We start from the raw sequence: 25424 nt of genomic DNA, 5'->3' as shown, positions 1-25424 counted from the left end.
CCAACCTGTTATCAGCACCTAATTCTCCATCTCCTTTGCTTGAGCTCCAAAGCTGTATCCCAGCCACAGAAAACCACAAGGCAGTATGGGTTTGTCCCACCAACATCAGACTCTCCAAATGACCTTGGGTCACTGCCGCTGCCCTTTCTCTTCTTCCCCAATTGTCTCCATTTTCCATTCTCCTAGGCATCCCTTCTAATCTACATTGCTCTTCTCAAAACCATAAAACGACCTCGAATGCCTCTCACTTGCAAAAGATGAGCATTGCCATCCATGTATTTACTGAACCGTTCATCCATTCCCCTACAGACAGTGAGTATGAATCACCTCAGTATTTCCCCCTACAATTCAAATTGCATAAAATACAATTTCCAAATAAGAAAACTACAAAGGCTCATTCCTTTGTGCCAGATTACCAAAGAAATGACCAATTGATTATAAGAATAGGAAATATCCTGAATTAGCCCTAGAAACTACAGCTGGACCCCAACTATTGCTTAAACTTCCAAAAATATGTACTGGAAAGAATTAACATGGGAGGCTGACAAAAGGACTAGGACATAACACTCCTTTCACGTGAAACTGCAACTGTATGGACAGAAAATAAGCAAATGAGAACCCAATAAACCCATAATGAACCCCTAGTTCAGAAGGATGAGGGCCAGAAAGAACTAAGTCAGGGGAGAGCTGCGGTACCTTTAAAATACACTAACTCCTTTAAAAGGGTTCCTGGCTCCAGAGGCTAGCCCAGCAAGTAATCTCTGGCTGCATTTACTTCTGATTTACATGTAGCCATGATGACTGCCCCAGAAAACATGCGAGAAGAAAAAAAATAAATAAAAAACTACCAGCTGGCTTCTGAGGAGGGCAGCCATGCCAAGTGACAATGACCTTGCTAATTATTGAGTGCCACACCAAATACCTAAAAGAAAGTCTTTGGTTTGAGGCAAAGCTCCCTTTGATTACTTCTGGAGCAGATGCTGGCTCCCTCCCCAGGCCTCACAGGAAGATGAATTTCTAATTGGTAAATTAATCTACTACAAATCTAACCTTTTCCTTCACTTGGACTTGCATCAAACTGTGACTCACAGAAGTCTCCTGAAAGAACACAGGGCAATACCCAATCCTGAATACGTATAGGCTTCCCTCTCTAAGCATAAGCAACAGACAAAAATCCAAATCCACCAGGCAAATGAAACATATGGTTAAAAAAAGAGGGAATATTCTAGAATCAGACAAATATTTACTTAAGAAATATTTATACTGTATGCTTGGGTCCAATATCATTTCAGCCAAGCTAAGTTGTTAAGCAATATAACATTAAAATAGTTTCAATATTCAGAGTTGCCTGAAAAGAGAATATGGGCACATAATATAAGGAAAGGGAATATTCATAAAAGAGAAAAGGGAATACTTTATAAAAGACAAAATTTCTAGTTCATGTTCTTGAAATTCTTGAGGACACAGCAGCATCTTTGAGCACAGAGCAGGGAGTCATGGAAAGAAATACGAGATCAGAAAAGAGTTTTGCATTAACCAGAGAAAAGAAAATCTGAATTACAAACTCGAATGAAAGCAGTCAAGAGAGCAGAAAGTAGAATGTAAAATAAAGCAGAAAATAAAACTAGTGAAGCAGAAGATTAACCCAGCCTTCCAAGGAGGAAAAAGCCACAAGGCTAAGTATTTTAAAGTTACCCAATCCCCAAAACAGAATAGAGGAAGAAAAAGTACTAAAAGAGAAAAGAAGCCGTCAATGCTGAACCAGGAAAGAATAAATTCATCCTCAACGTTTTAGAAAAGAGTTACAGATGTAAAACAATTTAGATCAAATGGGGAAATTTTTCAGACTTGAAACTTGTGTATCATTCTTCAGAGAGCTCTAGAGTCTAGCAGAAAGGAAGTAGAAAAAAACCTTGGACCCCAAACCTGGAGGAACAAGGTGAGATATCGGAAAGCCAGAGTGGTAGCCTGTTTTTCTTGGTATCAGTTCACCCTACCAGAGCTAAATAGCATCTGAAGCCAGTCTTCTACCATCTAAGGCCTGAGCCTGGAAGATTTTCTTTCTGGAGTCTGAGCAAATCGAAAGACTTAACAAGAGTAACATCAAGAAGAAGATATTGCATTCATTGAAACAAAAACAGGATGCTTAAAAACTGATCATTCAGAATTCAGGAGAGCGATGGGAATGTAAATTTTAAAACCTGCCCAAAATGTTGAGCGAAAAAGAGAGTGAAGGAAAATATGAGAATGGTAAAAATGAGAAAGCTAAAGGGCTAGTCCAGGAAGTCTACTAGACAAATGAAGAAATTCCAGAAAGAAGGAGTAAAGGAAATGGGGGCTAGGGGGTGTGACCAAATAATTCAAAACATTTCTTAAAGTGAGAGGTCATAAGTTTGACCATAAGGTCCCAGTGAGTGCCTACCTGCCCGCCTCAACTGATTTTAATATGCCCACATTAAGCACATCATGAGATTTTTTTTTTTTAACTCTGGGGATTTAAAAAAAACTCTTGTAAAATATCAAAAAGTGAGTGGGGAATGGGTGCTCATAAACTCAGGATTAGGAATCAGAAAGTCTTTGGACTTCTCAACAGCAACCCTGGAAGCTAGAAGTCAATGGAGCCAGGAGAAAAGCCATTTACAACTAGAATCTATTGGAGGATGTTCTTCTGCAAAACGGGAAGGAAACTAAGGAAAAGGAAGCCATGCCATGTAATACAGGGGCCAGGAATCCAATACAGGAAAAAAGCAGAGGGAATTTCTGGCATAATCAAAAAGGGAGAACCCGGCATGACAGATGAGAAGACTTAAAAGGTAGCCTTGACCAAATAACTGTGTCTGGATACACTAAGAGCAGATTTCTGTAACTGAGACAGTTTGGCATCGAGTGAGTGATAAGCACATAAAAAACTAAGCAAACATCAGAAGAATGTTTAACTTAAAGGAGAACAAAACATTTGCAGAAGAGGACAAGGATTCATAGAATTCTACATGGCTCAGGTATGAACGACATTAGCAAGATCATCATCACAGTAACACTGAATAATGACCTAGTCAAGATCATGACCAAGCCAGGAAAGCCTGGCCAGTGGGCCCAGAGGCAACCGAGGCCATGGCAGTCAGTGCCAGCTGGCTGCTGGTGACGGGCATGAGCAGCTCAAGGACATCCACTGTAGGCACCCCACAGGCATCAAGCTAGGGTGGAAATTCTATGACGCAGGTGACTATCACTCTGAGGAAAAATCAAATGAAGGTGGGAAAAGGAATATGCTGAATGACCAGGACAGGATTCCATGGCTCTGCAACTTGTGTGACATTTTAGTAAGAGTTGTAGCCTCAGACCAGCATGTGGTTCTAGCCTGTTCAGGCCTGAAGACAATGCACACAGACATTTTTATTTTTATTTATTTATTTATTTTTGTGACCCGTAAGGGGATCGTAACCCTTGGCTTGGTGTCGCCCGCACCGCGCTCAGCCAGTGAGCGCACCGGCCATGCCTATATAGGATCTATCCGAACCTGCGGCCTCGGCGCTCCCAGCGCCGCACTCTCCCGAGTTGAGCCACGGGGTCGGCCCCACACAGACATTTTAATACAAGGAAAACAACAGTGCAGCTCTGAAGCATGAGGAGTCAGGAAAGGAAGAAAAGCCGGCTGAGGAGCAGCTCCTGGTGGTACGTCTGACGGGGTCATCTGAGGTCATCTGTGGACGCTTACTCAAGAGAAAAGGACATTTTATGCCCCCTGAGTTACTGCAGTCCCAGTTCCAGACTCTGGAGGCCCCAGCAGCTCCAGAAAACTTCACCCAAACCAGTGTGAACAAAAATCCTTCAGAGATAATCACTATGGAAACTCTAAAAATGAACTGAGAATCCTTTCATATCAACAGTCCAGAACAGGATTAGGCATAAGCCTCTAACCCACCCCAAACCTTGTTCCAATCTCCTTGTCCATACCATTACTCCTAATTCTTCTTAAGGTAAACAAACTGTATATCAAGATGTCAAGATATACGTGTTTGGGTGTATTTTTAGGGATTTGTGATATGCTTGGCATCATGGAGAAGAGGAGAAGGAACTTTAAAAGTCAAGCTTAAATTGAAGTTTAATTTATCTGTGACCCCATCAAATGATCAGAGGAAATTCTGTAATCGATGCTGGAAATGATTTCCTTGTTTAGAACACTCTTGCTCATGTGAGTGTTTGTACAAATAAATGAAACTTGGCTATCCTTGGTAAAAATAACAGCAACAACAAAAAGACCAAATTATATAGGATATGAGTATGTATATGGTACACTTTCCACTTGGGAAGTCTATAAATATTTAAAACCAATAAATCGAAAAGTAGAATTAAAAATCTTAGAATTTTACAGTGTGTACACATTTCAAAACGTTTTGTACATGATTAAAAAAACTGTTTTAAGTAAAAATCTTAGAGATTCTATAGAAACATCAATGAGGCAGCTAAACCAACTGAAAATGGTACCTATGATGAAGGGAGCGTGAGAGGAAGGGAACAGGGACACCTTTTTCTTAGCAAGCCTCATAGAGCTATTTGACACTTTCAATTACAAACATTTATAATTTTGATTAAAAATTTTAAAAAAGAAAAAATAATATCACTGCAGAAACTAAAAATTTTAAACTATGAAGTGCCCCTAGAGAAAACCAAAGCCGATGCCAGGAAAGACTGGATTAAGAAAAATCACATGTGCTTATAATAATGGAATTTACTAAATTGATCAGAAATTATGGTTATAGAGCACAGAAAATAAATATTCAATATAGGAATAATTGGCATACATGAGAAAAACAAAGCAAACAGAAGTCACTTAATAACAAAAGTAAACTATCCTAATTCCCACACCTCAAAAACACAAAAACAAATAACCTGATTAAAAAATGGGCAAAGGACTTAAGTAGACATTTCTCCAAAGAAGATCTACAAATGGTCAACAAACATATGAAGACATTCTCAACATCGCTGATCATCAGGGAAATGCAAATTAAAACTACAGTGACTCACACTGGTTAGGGTGGCCATTATTTATTTAGTTATTTATTTTTTTAAAAGGACAGAAAATAAGTGTAGGCAAGAATGTGGAGAAATTGGAGAAACCGGAACCCTTGCACACTGTTGGATAAAACGAAGCAGTCACTATGGCAAACAGTATGGAGATTCCTCAAAAAATTTTAAAAAGAACTATCATAAGATCTAGAAATCTTACTTCTGGGTATATATCCAAAAGAACTGAAAACAGGATCTGGAAGAGAGATTTGTACACCCAAGTTCATAGCAGCATTATTCACAATAGCCAAGAGGTAGAATCAACCCAAGGGTCCAATGACAGATGAAAAGATATAAACAAAATGTTGTATATACATTGTACATGTGTATATATAGCCTTAAAAAGGAAGGAAATTCTGACACATGCTACATCATGGATGAAGCTTGAGGGCATTATGCGAAGTAAAATAAGCCTGTCACAAAAAGACAAATTACTGTATGATTCCACTAAGATGAGATACCCCAAGTAGTCAAATTTGGATAGACAGAAAGTAGAATGGTGATTGCCAGGGAGTGGGGCGAGGAAGAGAAGGAAGTGCTTTAATGGGTACAGTTTCAGTTTTACAAGATGAAAAGAGTTCTAAAGATTGGCTGCACAACAATGGGAATGCACTTAACACTACTTGAACGGTACACTTAAAATGATTAAGAGGGTAAATTTTATATTACGTGTATTTTTGCACAATTTTTTTAAAAAACCTAACCACATTCTAGGAAAAATATAGAGCAAATGATATACAGTGGAGACACAGGTTTTTAAGTCACTAAACTTCAAAAGTTTTAAAAGAATTCCCACTAAAAAAAATAATAAAGTAGGGGGAAAAAATCAAATTACAAGATGAAAAAAACTGGGCTGGAAACAGCCATCATCCTGGCCACAACAGATGACACCGCAAAGGAGTAACTTTCAAGACTGTCAGAAATACAGAGTGACTCAAAAACTCTACATTCAGCCAAGTTGTCATTTACTTACAAAAGCAAGAACAAGGCACTTACAAATATATAATAATCAGGATATATTTCACCCTGAAAAATCCACTCAATGACATAATGCAACTACTCACGTGACAAATCAAAATGACATGCTCAGGAGATCTTCGTCATGAGAAGACTGCCAATCCATTGTAAACACAGAATACCTGTGATAACAACGATGACAAAAAAAAAAGAATGTGGCAATAACTACTGAAAGAAAAGCTACAAAATTAAAATACACACGTGAGTCACTAATGAGCTAAGATGAAAACTCCACAAAATCACAAGGAGAAAACTTTTCACCTTTTGAGAAAAGAACCAATCAATACTATTTTATTTCTAAAGTGGATAAAATCAGAACTTCAGGTTTAAAGAACCAAAAAGGAAAGGGAAAGAGAAAACAGGGTGACAAAGAAATGGCCATGCTAAACTTTTTTTTTTTTTTTTTTTTTTTTCTCGATATACATTGTGGCTGATTATTGCTCCCCATCACCAAAACCTCCCTCCCTTCCATGCTAAACTTTTTATCTGGGCTACCTTTCCTTACACGGCCTCCCATAAAAACAGTGAGACAAATGGTCCAGCTGGGATGGAAGAAGCTGTGATCACTTTCAGTGTCCATTTGCTTCACACGCAGAGTAAGAACAAAGGAATTAGCAAAGCATGTGAGAAAAAAAAATGAGTTCCCCATATTTCGTTTTAAAATACCATCTCCACCTGAGCCTGCAGAAACTTTCCTCTCTTCCTCAGAGTATCAGGCCTAAGATCTTGCTTCGAAATATTCACAGAAGACTATATATTTCAGGTTCTTAAATCTTTCCTTTTCCGTACATAGGATCAGTTTTTCCATTTTCTTCTCCAGTTTTTCATTCACATCTTTTATTCTACATTTGGCCTAAAAGCCTATCATTCTTTCCATATGGCACAAAGTTGATGCATTCAAAGGAGGGCATATAGTGGCCCATCCTGCTCACGCTGACTGCAGAAAGAGATGTACAAACCACTTCCCACCATCTTACACGTAGTTTACCAGTTCAAAGTCCACTATTCTAGAAACTGAAGAAACTGGCCAAAAATTTTATAAATAAACTAACTGTCCTGATTTCAAAGACTATACTGACAGGCATACAGTTTTCACTTTAGAAGTGTTCCTGATGGAGAGAAATACTATCCTGAAACTTATCAAAATAACCAGGAATGGTAAAACACGGTTTACGGAATAATCTCAGAACAGTTGTCACTACTAGGGTGAAGGATATATTGGCCCAACCCTGTTTACAGTCTCGAGGTCAAGGTAGCTCGTCCTATAATGAGGGGTAGAATAGTAGATCAGGAATGGACTGGAACTACAGACGTCTGAGTTAGAGAAAAATGATCTTAACGGAGTGTGATCGGTCACGAAGGGAGAGAATAAGATGAGAAGGAATGAGATCTGCATTTTAAGGAGGAATGAAGGAAGAGAAGTTGTAGGGAAAGTGAAGGAAAATGGTCAGGGCCCCTCAGATGTTCAGAATCTTGCCAACCATTTGATGTAAATAAGCACGTGCGCCCAGGTGTTCCTTGGTTATTGTCTAATGTCATTGCGCATGTGCACCCAGGTGTCCTGGGTTATGACTCAAGTATAAAGGATGAGTGGCTCTGATCCTCACTGCCCGCCCCCCATCCCTGGGATGTCCGGGGGGACAGGGAGGCTGCCACCACCACTACTGCTGAGGACTGAGCTCGTGTCATCTGCCAATGGCTTCCAGGATCTTTTCTCAGTTACCTGAGAAAATCCTCTTGAAAAGTAGGAGAATTACTCTTTGGGTAACTGCTGTGGGTCAAATGTGTCCCCCAAAAGTTCATTTATTGGAAACTTAATTTCCATTGTAACAGTGTTAAGAGGTTGGGAAATCCATTATAGTACTTGAACGGTGGGGCCTTTCAGAAGTGACTAGATTGTGAGGACTATGCCCTTCTGAATGGACTTGACCCATTCATGGAGTAATGAGCTTGGTTCTGATGGCTTTACAAGGAGAGCAAGTGAGGAGGTTGGGTCTCTCTTGCTCAGCCCATTCTTGCCATGTGATACCCTAGTCACCACAGGATTCTGTAGAGTTCCCACCAAGAAGGCCTCACCAGATGTGTTCCTGGACTTTGGACTTCCCAGCCTCCAAAAATGTAAGAAATAAATTTCATTTCATTATAAATTACCCAGTTTCAGGTATTCTGTTATAAGCAACAAAAACAAAATACAGTAACAGAAAGATTTAATAATGCCCTGTTTCCTTCAAGAGCCCGAGGAACACAATGTCTAAACTCTTGATCTTCTTAGTATCTTCATGCCATGACCCTCAGCCATTTGCCTAGGGACCCAGAGCAGTGCAAAGACAGGTGGGAATTAGAATTTCACCTATGGGAGAAAGTGCTCTAAAAGAAAACGTGGATACATTCCTATTGAGGAATGCTTAAGGAGGGAGCCACTGAGCCAAGCTGGGCTGTTTTCAGTCCATGGTTTTCAGGACAAGGAGAATTACCACCTCTACAACCAAGGCTCAGACAACCTAGACTCTTCCATCCATAGCCAGTGGAGGAGTCTTAGAAGATACCTTCTAAAAGTAACTGCATATTGCTAATATCAGAAGTAATTCCAAAATGGCCTTAAAAGGAAGGAATATGAAAAAAATTATACGGTAGAGGTGAAGACAAGGGAAAGAGGGAAGAAAAGAGATCAAATGGGGGTGGGGCAAAGTGTTAAAATAGCTAGAATAAAGTTTGTGGCTGCAGTAAGAAACGTGATTCAGCCCAGTTAACAGTTTTCAACAGGGTTCTGTTGACAGAGGCATCTCCCATGATCCAAGATTTCAAGTAGCTTAAAATTCAAGCACCTTTGGGAGAATAAATAAAAATCAGTTCTGAGTGCTTGAATCAAAGGATAGCAACTTAAAACTGTACCTCAACATGAGAATGTTTTGCTTAAAAGGTAGTTTTCTGATGAGTTTGTATACAGTGTAAGAAAATAGTCACTCAAGTATATTTCTGGAATGTTTTACGGATATGTGTGTTCATGTGTAGTTCACATCAAGATCCTAAAAAGTACACTGAATCAGTATGTAACTCCGCAACTAGGAATTTACACTGTGGAGAGAATATTAATATTAGAATATTATTATTAAGGGCAAAGGTTTTGCTACAAGGATGCTTAATGTGATATGATGTATGACAGGAAAATTTTAGAAACAATCTAAACATCCAATAATATAGTACTTGCCAACTGACTTATTAAAACTATGTACATGCAATTCAATTTTATACAGCCAATAAAATTAAATTGTATTGAAATATATATCTATTTATCTCCTATTTGGGAAGACACACACACACAGGAAGACAATACATACATATGTATTATACCCTGAGGTGATATGGGCATTTTAATTTTCTACAGAAAAAGAATGTACAGGGCTAAAGTGGAATAACAGGGACCAGATATAACCACCTGTCTAAACAACCAAACAAATAAGATAAAATATACGAAATATTGGACATTAGGTCACAAAGGACAATGATCCCTGAGAAATGGGAAAAGAACAAGGTGAGCCCTATGATTGCCCCAGCTTCCTGCCTCAAGAGTGCCCAGGCCACAGTACAGGCACCGTAGAAGGGAAATCCAGGAGAAGCCCATGGAACTTACTGAGTTAAAGACACAGATCTCAGAATCCACGAAGCTCAAGGCAGCTAGAGCTCACAGAACAGAGATCAGAGAGAGAATTGGTAAGACTGAAAATTCCAGAAGTCTACAAATTGTCCTCCTTGAGTAATCAACAGAAAACGGATGAGAGAATGTACATGAGAAAACTGTTAGAGGCTGGAGAAATCCATTAGAAAGGATTGCAGGAAATTTTACCTGGTGCTCACACAGAACTGGAAACAGTCTCTGCTCATACCAGCAAGACCGGAAACTCTCATAATTCATGGAACATTGGGTAGAGTACTCAGACACATATTGCCTCAGTAGTGGAGAATAATTAGCCCTAGACTAAACACTGAGTGGATCCTGACTAACAAATCTTAAAAGCAAGACATGAAAAGAGCAAATTGTTTCCAGTAATTAACTGACTCACAACAAAGATTGAGAATATTTATACAAACATAAAAATATGAGCAACCAAGAAGGTAAAATTCATAGTCTGCCATTCATTCAATGATTTCTGGTCATATAGAGCAGCAGGAAAATACAATAAATGATGATGAGAAAAATCACTCAATTGAAATAGACTCAAAACTGAAAGAGGTTAGAATTGACAAGTGCGTTAAAACATTTATTACAACCATATCCCAAATGTCCAAAAAGTTAAGGAGAGACATAAAAGATATTTTAAAACCCAAATCAAACTTCTAGAGACGATAAATACAATGTATGAAATGAAATATACACTGGATGGGATTAACAGAAAACTTTATGTTGCAGAAGAAAAAATTAGTGAAGTGGTAGAAATAGAAACTATCCAAAATTAAACACCAAGAGAAAAAAGAAGAAAAATTAAAAGAACATTAGTGAATTGTGGGAAAATTTCAAGAGGATTGATATACATATACAGTCATGTACCACATAACATTTTGGCCAATGATGGACTTCAATACGACAGTGGTCTCATAAGATTGTAATGGAGCTGAAAAATTCCTATCACCTAGTGACGTCATAGCCATGGTACTATCATAGTGCAATGCATGACTTATGTGCTTGTGGTGATACAGGCTAAGAGCAATGGGCTAAACCATATAGCCTAGGTGTGTAGTAGGCTATACCATTTAGGTCTGTGTAAGTACATTCTATGACACAATGACAAAATCGCCTAATGAAGCATTTCTCAGAACTATTCCTGTTACTAAGTAATACATAACTGAACTGGAGTCCCCAAATGAAAGAGGACAGAAAAATATTTTTAAAATAAAAAATAAACATTTCCAAATTTGATAAAAACTGTAAAACCACAGATTCAACAAGCTCAATGAGCCACGAGCACAAAAACAAACATCATAAACAAATTTATCAAACATTGTGATAAAGAAAAACATTTTAAAGCCACCAGCTAAAAAATAGACGTGGCATAGAAAGGAACGAGAATAAGGTATATACCCAAGAGAACTGAAAATATACCACACAAAAACTTGTCCTAGAATGTATATAGAAACATTTTCCAGAATCATAAAAAAGTGGGAACAATTCAAATGTCTATCAGATACTGAATGGATAAAAATTAAATGTAGTATTTCCAAACAATGAAATATTATGAGGCACTAAAAAGAAATGAAGCAATGATGAATGCTACAGCATGCATGAACCTTGAACACCTTACACTAAGTGAAAGAAGTCAATCACAACAGGCCACACTTGTAATTACCTTTGTAATAAACCCCACTATTATTATTTTTGTAATAAACAAAAATGTTATTATCATTGTAATAAACCCCATTGTTATTTATTATTTTTGTTGATTATCTTTTTTAACAGCTTTATTGAGATATAATTCACATACCATATAATTCAACCATCTAGAGTGTAAAATTCAATGGTTTTTGGTATTTTCAGAGTTGTGCAACCATCATCACAATCGAGTTTAGAAAATTTTTATCATTTCAAAAGAAACCCCATACCCATTATCAGTCACTCCCTATTTCCCCTCCCCTAAGACCCTGAAAAACACTAATCTACTTTTTGTCTCATAAATTTGTCTATTGAACATCTAACATGTGGCCTTTTGTGACTGGCTTCTCCCACTTAGCATAATGTTTTCAAGGTTCATGCACACTGTAGCATTTATCATTGCTTCATTTATTTTTATTGCCCAATAATATTCTATTGTTTGGAAATACTACATTTAATTTTTATCCATTCAACAGCTGTTAGATATTTGAATTGTTCCCACTTTTTGATGATTCTGCTTCTATGAACATTCTTGGACAAGTTTTTAAAGCCTACTATAAACACTAAAGCAACCACTAAAACAAAACAAAGAGTTATAGCTAATATGCCAAGACGAAGATAAAATGAAATCATAAATATGCCAAATGCAAAAAGAAAAAAAGAACACAAAGAACAGATGGGACAAATAGAAAAACAGCAATACAGACTTAAACATACCCATATCAAAATACATATACATACGTTAACTATAAGTGGTTGAAATAACCCAATAGTTGTTTATGAATGAAGACACAAATAGTTTAAAAGTAAAAGGTGAAGAAAGATATAACACACCAACACTAAACAAAATAAAGCTGAAGTGCCTATATTAATATCAAACAGAGTAGTTTGGGTTTTTTTGATCCTTAAGGCTTTGTTATTTACCAAGCTATCTTCAGATTTTCATTTCCTATTAAATCTATTCTTTTAATATTACTTTTTTAAAAATTATTTATTTCTTTATTTTATTGTTACACAGTGTAAACATTTTTGTGGCCCTTTAACAATTTCTCCATGGCCCGCTCCCCTTCCCCCTTTCCCACCTCTGGTGGTCTCAGTTCCGTTCTCTCCTTTTGAAAGTTTAAGGAATTACTGTGATTGTTGTATCTTTCTTTCTTTCTCTTTTTTTCCCCCCTAGCTCCCACTTATGAGTGAGGAAATGCAGTATTTCTCTTTCTTTCCTGGCTTATTTCACTTAACATAACTTTCTCTAAGTTCAACCATGTTGCTGCAAAAGGCAGAATTTCATTCCTTTTTATGACAGAGTAGTATTCCATTGTGTATATATACCATATTTTCCTTATCAAGTCATCTGTTGATGGACATTTAGGTTGGTTCCAACTCTTAGCTAATGTACATACAGCTGCAATGAACATGGGAGTCCCGGTATCCCTTCAACATGATGATTTCCATTCCTTTGGGTATACACCCAGCAGCAAGATTGCTGGATCATATGGCAGTTCTATCTGTAGTTGTTTGGGGAACCTCCATACTGTTTTCCATAATGGCTGTACTAATTTACAGTCCCACCAACAGTGTAGGAGGGTTCCCCTTCTGACAGAGTAGATTTTAAAGCAAAACAGATTACCAGGGATAAGGGTCATTTCATAATGATAAGGGCTCTACTCATCAAGATGACATAACAATCCTAAAATCTTATGCATCTAATAACAGACTTTCAAAATACACAAAGTAAAAACCAATGACAAGAGAAATAAATAAATCCACAATTACAGCCAGAGAATTCCATATCCCTCTGTCATTAATTGACAGAACAGAAAATCAGTAAGAATACAAAGGACTTGAATGATACAATCAACTAAATCGAACTGACATTTTGAGAACACTCAGCCCAAAACTAGCAGAGTACACATTCTTCTCAAGTGCAAAAGGAACATGTACCAAGATAAATCATATTGTGGGCCATAAAACAAGTTTCAATAACTTTAAAAGGATTTGAGTCATACAAAGTATGCTCTCTGACCACACTTCAATTAAATTAGAAATCAGTAACAAAAAAGTCTCTGGAAGATTATCAAATACTAGAAAACTAAATAACCTATCTCTACATACTTTATGGATCAAAGAAGAAACTGAAGGAGGATATTAGAAAGTATTTTAAATTAAATGAATATTTTTAATGGAAGGAAGATGAAAACAAAACATATCAAAATATGTGGGATGCCACTAAAACAGTACCTAAAAGGAAAATTATAGCATTAAACATCTATAGTAGAAAAGAAGAAAAGTTTCAAATAAATAACCTCATTTTTCACCATTAGAAACTAGAAGAAGACAATCTAATAAAACCCAAAGTAAGCAGGAAAAAAGGAAATAGTTGGTTATGATAAGATAGAAAGTATAAAACAAATCCAAGAGATGTTTCTTTGAGAAAATCAATACAATTACTAAACCTCCAACCAGATCAGTTAGGAAAAAAAGAGAGAAGACACAAATTACTAATATTAGAAATAAACGAGGGATCATCACAACTGATCCCACAGACATTAAAAGTATAATAAACAATAAAGACAGTATGGTATGGACTAAAGACAGACAAATAGATAACTGAAACATAATAGAGAATTCAGAAATAGACCTACAATTATATGGACAACTAATTTTTGACAAAGGTAAAATAGGCCATGCAGTGGAGAGAAGATAGTTTTTTCTCCACTTTTAAACATGAAGACAATTTAGAAATTGTGCTAGAACTATTGGATATCCATACACACACACACATACAAAAAAACCCACTAATAAGACAAACGTTGATTCATACCTCATACAAAAAATAAGTGAAATGAATCATAAACCTAAATGTAAATGTAGAACTATAAAACTTCTATAACAAAACATAAGAGTATATTTTTGTGTACTTGGGTTAGGCAAAGTTTTCTTAGATAAAATACCAAAAGCATGACTCATATAGAACAAATTGAAAAATTGCACTTCATTAAAATTAAAAACGTCTGCTCTTCAAAAGACAAGCCACAAACTTGAAGAAAATACTTTCAAAGTATATACAAGGGTACTTCAAAAGGTTCATGGAAAAACAGAATTAAAAGATAATACAAATCGTTCCATGACCTTGTATCCAAAGTATATAAGAAATCTCAAAATTCAGTAAGAAACCAATCCCATTTAAAAAATGGGAAAAAGATTTGAACATTTCACCAAAGATAATATGCAGATGGCAGATAAGCACAGAAGAGCAATTAGAAAAATGTAAATTAAAGCCAAAATGAAATACTACTACCTACATATTAGAATGGGTAAAATCAAAATTAAAAAGACCAACCACACCAAGTGTTGGTGAGGATATGAAGGATCTACAAATCCCACACACTGATGTGGGAATGTAAGATGAAATCAGTTTGAAAACAATTTGGCGATTTATTATTTTTTTTAATCTACAAAGAAACAATTTATTTCTTATAGTTCTGAAGACTGGAAAGTTCAAGGCTGAGGGGTCATATCTGCTGAAAACATTCTCTGCAGAGTCCTGAGGTAATACAGGACATCACATGAAGGGACAAGAGCATGCTAATGTCTCTCTTTCTCTCATAATTATAAAGCCACTAGTGCTACTCTCATAATAACCCATTAATCCATTAAACCATTTATTTACTAATCCATGAATAGATTAATCCACTCATAAGGGATATGGTAAATGCTATGGTATGAATGTACCCTACAAAATTCAAGTTGAAACATAACACTGGATTATTGGCAGGTTGGAAATTTAAGAGGTGATTGGCAATTTCTTTAAAAGCTAAATATACACTTATCATCCAATCCATCTATTTCACTCCTAGGTATTAACCCAAGAGGAAAGAAAGTATATGTCTATACAAATACTTGAGCACAAATGTTTACAGTAGTTTTATCTATAATAGCCAATAAATGGAAATAGCTCCAATGTCAATTCACAAATGGATAAACAAATTGTTTTATATCCATACAATGAAATATTACTCAGCAATAAAAAGAAATGAACTACTGGATATGCACAACAGCTTATATCAATCTCAAAAGAATTAAGTGAAAGAAGCCAGACAAAACATAGCACTTACTGTATGATTTCATTTATGTAAGACTGTAGAGAATGTAAACTAATCTATGATGACCACAAGCAGAGCAATGGCTGCCTGGGTGACACAAGGGGAGGATTTCAAGGGGACAGGAGAAAACTTGGACAATGATGGATATGTTCATTGTCTTGATTGTGGTGATATTTCAAAGGCATGAGAGTATTTCAAAAAAGTTCATGGAAGGGCTGACCCCGTGGCTCACTCGGGAGAGTGCAGTGCTGGAAGCGCCGAGGCCACGGGTTCGGATCCTATATAGGGATGGCCAGTGCGCTCTCTGGCTGAGCGTGGTGTGGACCACACCATGCTGAGGGTTTTGATCCCCTTAGCGGTCAAAAAAAAAAAAAAAAGTTCATGGAAAAGTAGAATTAAAAGATAATATGGAACTGTCCATGAACTTTCTGAAACACCCTCATATATACCTATGTCAAATCAGATTGTACACTTTAAATATGTTTACTTTCTGTATGTCCTCAATAAAAAATTTTGTTCAAAAAAAGTATATGCCTTATAATAAAGAAAAATGCTATTTTATAGATGTTTAAAATACAATATTTAAAGATCATTATCCTTGAATAGAAAACCCTGGCTTATAAGAAAATATGACCACAAACAAATATAAAAAAAAAAATCAAGTTTGTAACAATGGAAGGAGGATGTCCCCATGAGAAGGCAGCCCAGAGCTCATGTCAGAGCCTGAAAGGTGAGGGGGCATCCAGGACAGAAGTAGAAAGAGGTGTGGACTCATGGTTTCCAACAGCAATAGAAATAAGAATAGGTGTAAATGTGTGTTGCACAGTGAGAAGCTTGGGAGTAGCGATACCCCAATAACAACAAGCACACCTAGCACTTACACTGTGGTCTCTAAATACCATTCCCTACTGAAAGGAACCAGGCTCTTTAGAGAAATGTCTGGTTCTAGCACTGGGGCCAGGGAAGTACACAATACCTTAGAACATCGTATGCAAATCATGTAATATACAAGTTTTTAAATGGAAGAGAGCATTCGTGTGTCAGCACGAACCATAAGAATACACATGCCCAAGGATAAATTTAATTAAAAAAAATTTTTTTAATCTGGCTAGAAGTTACTGTTACAAATAACATGACTATTCCAGACACATATGTGCCTCATTTTAGAGAAGACAAGAAAAGATATCTCAGACAAATAGCTAAGTATAAGAGACATGCTGCCAAAAGCTAAATAGGTCTTTTGAAAAAGGAGTAGTCTAGACCACAGTAAACAGTGCAGGCAGCATCATACACCAAGTCTGGCTGCATTTCCAAAAACTAAAGAAATATCATAGTATTACAGAGATACATTTACATTCAATGCCAAAAAAAAAAGGCAGATGCTCCAGCAATGTGGCCCTAAGTACCTCTGTTTCCAGAGTATAGGAGAAATGTGGCAATGTACCATGTTCTTTGAAATTTCTTCTGCCTACCAGTGAGAATAATCTCTTCCAGATGTTGTTTGGCCCACAATGTGCTATTCAAAAATATGAAAGTTTTGTTTATTTTGAAAGTTCAAGAGCCAAATAAGAAACCTAGTTTTCTTCACTAATCTCTAATTAAAGTGGAAATAAAAGTTAGCTTTAAAAAAAAAATCAGTATCCAATCTATAAGTCTAGATTTATACAGACTGCCCAATGTTTTGAAGAAAAAAAAAATACCTGTTGAATACAATCCTAGTATTTACCTCAGCATGGGAAAACTAATGAGGAACTTAATTCCATTTCCTTTCCTGTTCCTGGTGTATACATTCTTCCTCAGTGAAATCCCTCATGGCAAAACCTCTTTTAAAAAGTATATAGGAGAACCTAAAAAAACTAGCATTGTGCTAGAGGATGAATTATTCCCAGCTGGATTGAGGATATGTAAATACCTGAGAATTCACATACATGATTTTACCAACTTGAAAGGTCTTAAAGGCTGGCTTTATTCTTTCATATAACAATTCTATGGGTAACATTTCAAAATGTACCACTCTCGAAGAAATTAGGAAAGTGAAGCAAAAGGAATTAAATGACTCTTCTCTGTTCACAATGATTTAGTAACTAGGAAAACAAACCAAAAAAAAGGATGGGGGCCCTTTCTAATTTAGGTATTCCAACTCCTATTTTCCTGTTATGAAATGATTTAAATGTAACAGTAAACACCTTTTAAAATAATTGTCGAAGCTGTTTATCAAGAAAGCAGCAGAAAATGGAAAAGAAAAGGAGCCTTTTTTATGAACTGTGAAAAGATAGTAAAACCACAAAATAGCCACAAAGCCCCTGTGCCTGATATGACCTAAAAACCAACTGGAGACTTAACAGCTAAGAGGCCCCACTTTAAAGACTTGTAGACATCTACTCAACAGCCTGAAAGATGCTGTCCTACAATGTCTAGAAAATGTCTAGAAAAACACAGGAGGATATGCCAAATATGCAAAGAATGGAGAATGTCACATAGAAACAAGTGTGAAAAGGAATTTGGGCCACTCCAAAGGGGAAATAAGGCATTAGAACATTAGAAAGAAAATTCTGATCAAAAGGAATGAGCTAAGAAAAAAAAAAAAAGTTTTGTTAAACTGTTATTACCTAAAAATTCTGCGAAAAGAAGAAACAACCAAATGGACTCAGTGGCTGCAGTTTCTACCTGACCAAGAACTCCTGTAGGGCTGGGAAGCAGTATCCTGTAGGGTGGGATAGTGTGATTGCTGTTTTCAGCCAAGTCATAGAGATAAAATAAGCAGGGAGCGAATGTACAAATCCTTTACATTTCCAGATTTCCCCATCTTACAATTCTTGCAGTTCTGGGGTGCAAGAAACAAAATGTGGTGTATTCAATCCACTGCAGAGAAGTGGCTCTGGGGGTGAAGCCACCTCTTCTAGAAACCTCCCCAGCTTTTTGGGGTGGTGGCTATGGAGGTGACCAGGGTGACATGCAAGGACTCTTCTCCTGCTGGGGTCTGATGGTTTCATTATGGAGCCTGATCTCAGATCCGTGTTACATGAACTCCTCTCAGCTGGAGTTCACAGCACCACACTGATTTCTCTTGGCCCCAAGCCCGCATTGCAGCTGTTTGTACTTATTCGAGGTATGGTTTATTTTGAAACAAAATGAACCAGATTTTCCCTACTGCCTATATCAGTGCCTGGTATTGGGAAACATTAACTCTTTCACAGTCAAGCTACTAACAACTGTCATGCATCCATCCCATGGAGGAAGACCCAAAGGAGATGCTGACCAGAGCTGGGAAAGGTTCTTCAAACAAGGGAATACTACTCTGCTATAAAACACAATGAAATACTACCATTCACGGCAACACGAATGAACTTAGAGAAAATCATGTTAAGTGAAATAAGCCAGGCACAGAAAGAGAAATACCACATGTTCTCACTTACAGGTGGGAGCTAATATAAATAAATAAACAAATGGGGGGGAGAGACACAACAATCACAATAATTCCTTAATCTTGTTAAGAGAACAGATAGGATTTTGACAGGGGTGGGAAAGGGCGAGAGGGAGAGGGCCACGAAAATCAACTACATTGTATAATGATAAATAAATAAATAAATGAAGGGAGACAGTCCATTTAGGAGTAAATAAAAAAACACAGCTGGGCCCCACCCCACTGAGTTTCTGATTCGAAGGTCTGGGTGGGCCCAAAAATGTGCACTTGCTAACAAGTTCCCAAGTGATGGCTGGTGCTACTGGTCCTGGGGCCACTAGAGAGCCACTCACTATACCCGCTCATTTAGTGTATCAGTGGCCTCAAATGGCCTTTGATAGAACTGGAAAGTAATAATTTAAGACAGAGGTCTTTGATAAGTGTCTGAAGGGTTCAGTGTTGTTGATTAAAAACAGTTTCAGTTGTTTTTGATGCCCAGCATAAAAGACAAATTTGGCATTTTCTTTTAAAAACTAAAATAAATTGGACTTTAATCCAGATTGAGGACCATTTCAATTTGGATTGACCTGCTCAAATTAGACGGGACTGCCAGAAATTTTCTTAGGAGAGTACTTTTGAATTATTCAATAAAGACTTTAACTGAAACTCCACAGGCCAGTGAAGAAAAGATCTAATGGCAGGTGTTACCATATATAAAGCTTGGACATTAAAACATACCCACACGTAATGAAGCTTCTAAGAACATGTATTTTTGAGCAAGGCTTCATCCCAACATGTGTTCACAAAAATAAGTGAGTTGCAAAACATACCCATCACATCATTATATGAATCAACCTATGGAAAGAAGCTATTTAATGCTGTCCATCTGAATCACTGTGGGTGTTGCCAAAAGCAACAGATTTAGTTTTGACAAAGTCAAGAGCAAGCTCTCCTTTAAGAAAAGAACTGGCCAACAGGTTTGAGGCTTCTTACATTCATTTCCTGTTCACGAGCTTAAGATCATACCATAGCTCTACTGGAAAGGCAATACTTAATGCATTCAAAGGTTTTTTAATTTATTAAATTATAAATTTAAAAGCAGGCAGAGGAATGAGGACGTAGGTGGGTTTTACATCATTTGGAAATGGAATTTGATCTGTCAACAGATAACTCCCTATATACTACATTACTCTCTGGGTGGCTGTATCAATCCTCTTGAAAAACATTAAAGCCTAAAATCCTTGAGATCAGTCGATTCAACCCAGAGACATTTCATTAGGATCAAAAGTTGTAGTTAAATCAATAAATCCTGCAAATGGCCATAAACTGACTTCTGAATAAAGATGACATCAGCCCAAATTCCCTGATATGACCCCACCCAATTTCCAGCTAAAATACGCATAAAGACAAACAAAAAGAAACTCAAAACGGCTCTGAAATGAATAACAGCCTGCCATTTTATTAGCACCTGGCAGTAATATCCATTAAGAACAGGGCAGATGGAGCTGAATTAAAAGCAGTGTCCAATGAATGCTTTTTGCTTCTGAAAAAGAACAGCTAGAAGTACATTAGAAGGTTCAGACCTCCTGCTCTCTACCTCGTTTTCCAGAATATGGGGTCCTGAAGAGAACAGCAGAGAACATCACTGTACTGCTTTCTAAAACCACCAGAGAGCTAACTGCTTGTTTTAGTCAGTTCAGGCTGCTATGACAAATTACCACAGACTCAGTGGCTTAAACATCAAACATTTATTTCTCACAGTTCTGGAAACTGGAAGTCTGAGATAGGGGTGCCAGCAAGGTTGGATTCTGGTAAGGCCCTCTTCTGGGTTCCAGACTGCCATCTTCTCGTTGTATCCTCACAAGTGGAAAGAGAGCAAGAGAACTCTCTAGAGTCTCTTTTATAAGAGCACCAATCCCATTCATGAGGGCTCTGCCCTTATGACCTAATCACTACCCAAATGCCCCACCTCCTAATGCCATCACCTTGGAGATTAGGATTTCAACACATGGATTTGGGGGACACAAACATTCAGTTCACACCACCACTATTGCCCGTTTCTCTCTTCACTTTCAGATATTCTGTGCAAAGAAGTTTTTTTTTCTAAGTCAGTAAGCACAGTAAATAATCTGCTGGTTTGGTAATGGCCTCCTTAGTATGGAAGAACAGAAGTCCAAGTTCTAAAAGACCTGGGTACAGGAAGAATTTTAACATGACGAACTTCCTTGTCACTAGCCAAGTCTCTTAGTATTGACTTGTAACTCAGGAAACAAAGGGCCCCACTTTGATTAGGGGACCTCTTTGGGATATGGGATGAGGTATTTCTCCTGTTTCAGCAGTCAGGGTGCAGAGCCTCCAGAGGTAGCCAGGGAGATGGTCCCTGTTCGTTGTGCCAGTTGCTCACTGCACAAGGGCGCCAGGCTAAGTGCAAGAGCCGGTGCTACAACCCAGCAAGCATGGCACCACAACTCCAGCCACATGCCTGAGTGTGGAGCTGTGCTTGCCCAAAAGAATAAGGCTTCAGAAGCCAGGTAAGAGCTACAGAGCTAGCAAATGGGCCATAGCCGTAACTCCAAAGTCTAGGTCTGCACCATCCAAGATGACAGTCACTCACCTACGTGGACAGTGCAGAAATATAACATTTCCATCATTACAAAAATTTCTATTGGACAGCACTGAAACACTGTCCACAAAAATTGTGAAGTGAAAGAAAGCTTTGTTGCTTTTCAATTAAAATGAAAGTACTATTATTCTCTCCTACAAAATATAATCTCCAGAGAGTTCTCTCATTGTAGAGTCAGAATTAAATATAACTAAATACATCTAGAACAATGTAAACAGTAAGACAGTTATAGTAAGCTCATAATTAGCTCCTTTTGTTCAGTGGGCGTGTTTTCTGTTTTTTAATACATTAAAACCCCACATGGTCTCTTATAATGGCATTCTGTGCTAACAATCCCATGTGGGGAAAACAGCATACATTTCCTGAAATGACACAGAAACAAAAAGTAAAAACAGTTAATCTTGCTTGAAGATCTATCTCTTTTACATCGAAACAGACCACTGGCTTCCTTCCATTTCAAGAAAAGTGATGAGTGATCTTGATTCAGCAGATAAATAAAAAGCCCATTTAGAATTCTGTTTCAAAAATAAGATACACAGCATCTCCAAAAATATATCAAATAATATATGAAATAATGATTAATAAATACTCTGGATAGAAACGTCTGGGATTACTAATAAATACCCTAGTAGAAACTTCCACATAAAAACTCATATGAATGTATAATAAGATTTAGCTTTTTGTTATGCTGAACTTGATTGGAAATTAAATATTTTACATGAGGATAATAATGTTTTTAAAAGTTCTGCCTCGGGACTTCCTTTCTCCTAGGTTTGTAGCTCTTTTTACTTTATATAACATTGATATATTTCAGCTGATTAATAACCACCACTACTACTATTACTGTAGGAGCATTCAATTGCAGAGGCAACTTTAATGTGGTCGTGGATAAAATACAAACTATCATAATAAAACCATTTAATTTATTTTTTAAAAAGGAATAAAGTTCTAATCACAGATTCATGTATTATACTTTCCTTGTAAAATTCCCTTGAGAAATCAATTTTCAAACTTACTTCTGAGCTACCTCAACCTGCATACTAAACAGAAAAACACTGTAATAGTATACATAGTCTAGTTATCTTGAGACAAAATGAGCATTTAATTTTACCAGGCAATTTTAATCACACAAAACTCAAAGTATGACCCAATGCGGGAACATATTTCTGAAATAAACTTAATTTTAAAAATGAGAAAAGTGTCACATGTAAAATAACAATGGCGGATGGTGACGATGAACACAGTGCCATACCCATCAGTTTTTTGAGTGCTAGATCATCGGGTACTCTCTTATTCTTAACCGAACTTAGGATAAACCGAGAGACCTAAAACTATAAACAGAGATAGGATTTTTCCTACTATGGCTAATAGAACAAACCAATTAAAACTGTAAGTCAAATACAAGGCCAGGCTCTAGAAAGATGTGTCCATCCAAAATCTAAAGCACTATGGGCATGTCACTTCTCTTTAAAATATGAAGTGCTGGTTACAAGAAACCTAGTTTGTATAGCAGATGAGGAACTCTGGGAACCCAAGCAGGTCAGCAGCAGCCCACTGAGACTAAGAATCCCTTGGTCCTGTGGAATCAATAGTAAAGAATATAAACTACAGAGATTTGGTCTCAGAGAAGAAAGGATTATGGCTTTCCCAGTCCCTGGAGTTCACAGGCAAGCTAGGACACTGCAAGGGAAGAGCCAACAGGTACACATTCGCATCTCAAGTAAAGGCTGGCCAGAGCAAGGCAACCAGGGCAGCACACTAATCACCCTAGAGCCCACCCTCTGGGGACACCTAATGTAATTTGCTTAATAGAAGGAACCACAAACCAAAAGAGAAAGGGCTATCTTTGGTGCTAAAAGTTATAAACACACAGGCATCTTTGAAGATACCTTAAAGAGTTTTCCTACTTGGAAGGAAGATCTTCTCTTTGGGGGAGGGAAGATGAGTAAGGTGAACTACTATGTGGGATTCGGGGACTAAAAAGTGGTAGCCGCAACCACAGAATGGGCAGAGTCACCCAAGTGCCAATGCAACATAGAGTGACTCTGGGTCCCATAAGGGGTCAGGAGCTTCTTCCTTTCCAAGAACATCATCCCAAACGGCTGGAGCGTGAAAACCAAACCAGACCTTGTAGGAGTGAAGGGGAGATGCTGGAGCCATTTATCCTATGAATTATCCCTCAGAACCTTTGGCTGTGTCTCAGGTTCATGTGGCTTATAGATACGAGAATGTAATGGAAGCAAGAATCGGGCTAAGCGGTTATAACAGTTACAGAGTAACTGGATTTATTTACATATGTCTTTGAAATAGTTCATGACTTTGATACTACTAACAGTATATGAATATTACTGATATGTAATATCGAGAGACCTAAATATGTATATAAATATGCAATATTCATATACTGTTAGTAGTGTCAAAGTCAAGAATTATTTCAGTAAAGTTTATCCCAACAAATCAGGTTTAGGGGAAAACACCCAACTAATTGTTCCATGAGGGCATAATCAAGGCTCTATCATTCACCCAGCCAACAGCTGCCATAGTTTTTCCTGCCCATAAACATTTGTGAAATGCTTATTTTGAAAACCTGAATCTTCCAATAACAGTCACAGTTGCCAATTTGGGCCGACACTGACTTTGTAAGACATTTCTCCTACCCATCTTAGTCCTCAGTTGGCTATGTCCAGTTTTGAACTACAGCGTACTTTGTTTATTCTCTCTTCTGTAACTGCAGCTTTGTTCTCTCCTCAGTTCCCAGCCCTCAGAATAAAAACCTGCAAAATTTCTATTACAAGAAAAAAAAAGAAAGACTCCCTTGACCCCAACTTCCTTCTCCCCCTCTCCCACCCTCCCTTTTCAAGGCCAAGAACATTGAAGAAACTGTGCCTATTGCTTTTGTATTCTTGCGTGATGCACCAGGGCTTCTGCCCCCACCATTCAAAACTTTGAGAAAAGTTCACTTTCTTCTAAATAAGGACATTTCTCTGTCCTTATCTTACTTGACCTTTTAGTGGCATTTTGCATCATTAATCACCCTCTTTTTAAACTTGCCCTACTCATGACACCATGCACCCTTGATTCATATCCAATGTTCTAATAGCTCTTCCTCAAGCATCTTTGCAAGATCCTCTTCCTCTGAGGATCAGGAAATGTTGGTTCACCCCTGGGCTCTTTATTTCACCCTTTACTATTCTTCTTCTGCTCACTCTCTCTAAGCCATCTTATCTTTATCAATGGACTCCAAAGATACTTACAGGCTGGTGATTATTAAATATGCATCCCCATTCCAGAACATACTCCAACACTCCAGTTGATCTATATTTCATTTGAGGACCTTACATTTAAAGATATCTCAAATCCAACTTATTTTCCTACACTGAATAAATCTTGCTGACTACACTTGTCAGTAGATTCATATCCATTCTCTCTCCTCCAGCCCCTACTGTCACCTATTTAGTTCAGGTCACCTCCCCTGGACAACTGCAAGGGTCTCTACCTAAAATCTTATTTCACTTCTCTGTCACTCTCCAACTGAACCTCCCATAATGATCTAACATAAAACTGCGGAAATCCTTTTAATTGTGAAGAATTGGGAGGGAGGAGACAAACTTCAGATTCCTGGGCACTTTCTACAAGACCTCGCTTGACCTGGCCTCTGCCTCATCCACTAGCAAGTCTTCCAACAAAACTACTTGGAATTCCTAGAAAACACCATGCTATTTCATGCCTTTTTTTGTACTTTCTTTTCACTGATTGAAATGTCCTCTTCCACTGCTTATCCTTAAGGTAGACTCTTCTTTATCCTTCAGTCTTACAATATCCAGCCCAAATCTCAGAAGTCTCCTT

The 25424-nt window shown here is 37.5% G+C and overlaps 1 protein-coding gene and 1 pseudogene across 5 annotated transcripts in view; one reads left to right on the top strand and one right to left on the bottom strand.

Annotated features, from left to right (window-relative positions):
* Positions 1 to 25424, bottom strand: part of LPAR1 (lysophosphatidic acid receptor 1) — a 137079-nt gene that overhangs the window by 74292 nt on the left and 37363 nt on the right. Inside the window, exon 2 of one of the 5 annotated variants that reach the window (XM_063082194.1) lies at positions 6132 to 6206. The exons of the other annotated variants lie outside the window; for them this stretch is intronic. The gene's annotated coding sequence lies outside the window, so the exon portion shown is untranslated. The remainder of the gene's footprint in view (positions 1 to 6131; positions 6207 to 25424) is intronic. 5 annotated transcript variants of the gene reach the window in all.
* LOC134365562 (probable gluconokinase) lies at positions 3112 to 3867 on the top strand (annotated as a pseudogene).

Source organism: Cynocephalus volans, chromosome 17, assembly GCF_027409185.1.
Source record: "Cynocephalus volans isolate mCynVol1 chromosome 17, mCynVol1.pri, whole genome shotgun sequence".
In the NCBI taxonomy this organism is placed as follows: domain Eukaryota; kingdom Metazoa; phylum Chordata; class Mammalia; order Dermoptera; family Cynocephalidae; genus Cynocephalus; species Cynocephalus volans.
Note: the sequence above shows the minus strand (reverse complement) of the source record. Positions and strands in the feature narration are given on the sequence as shown.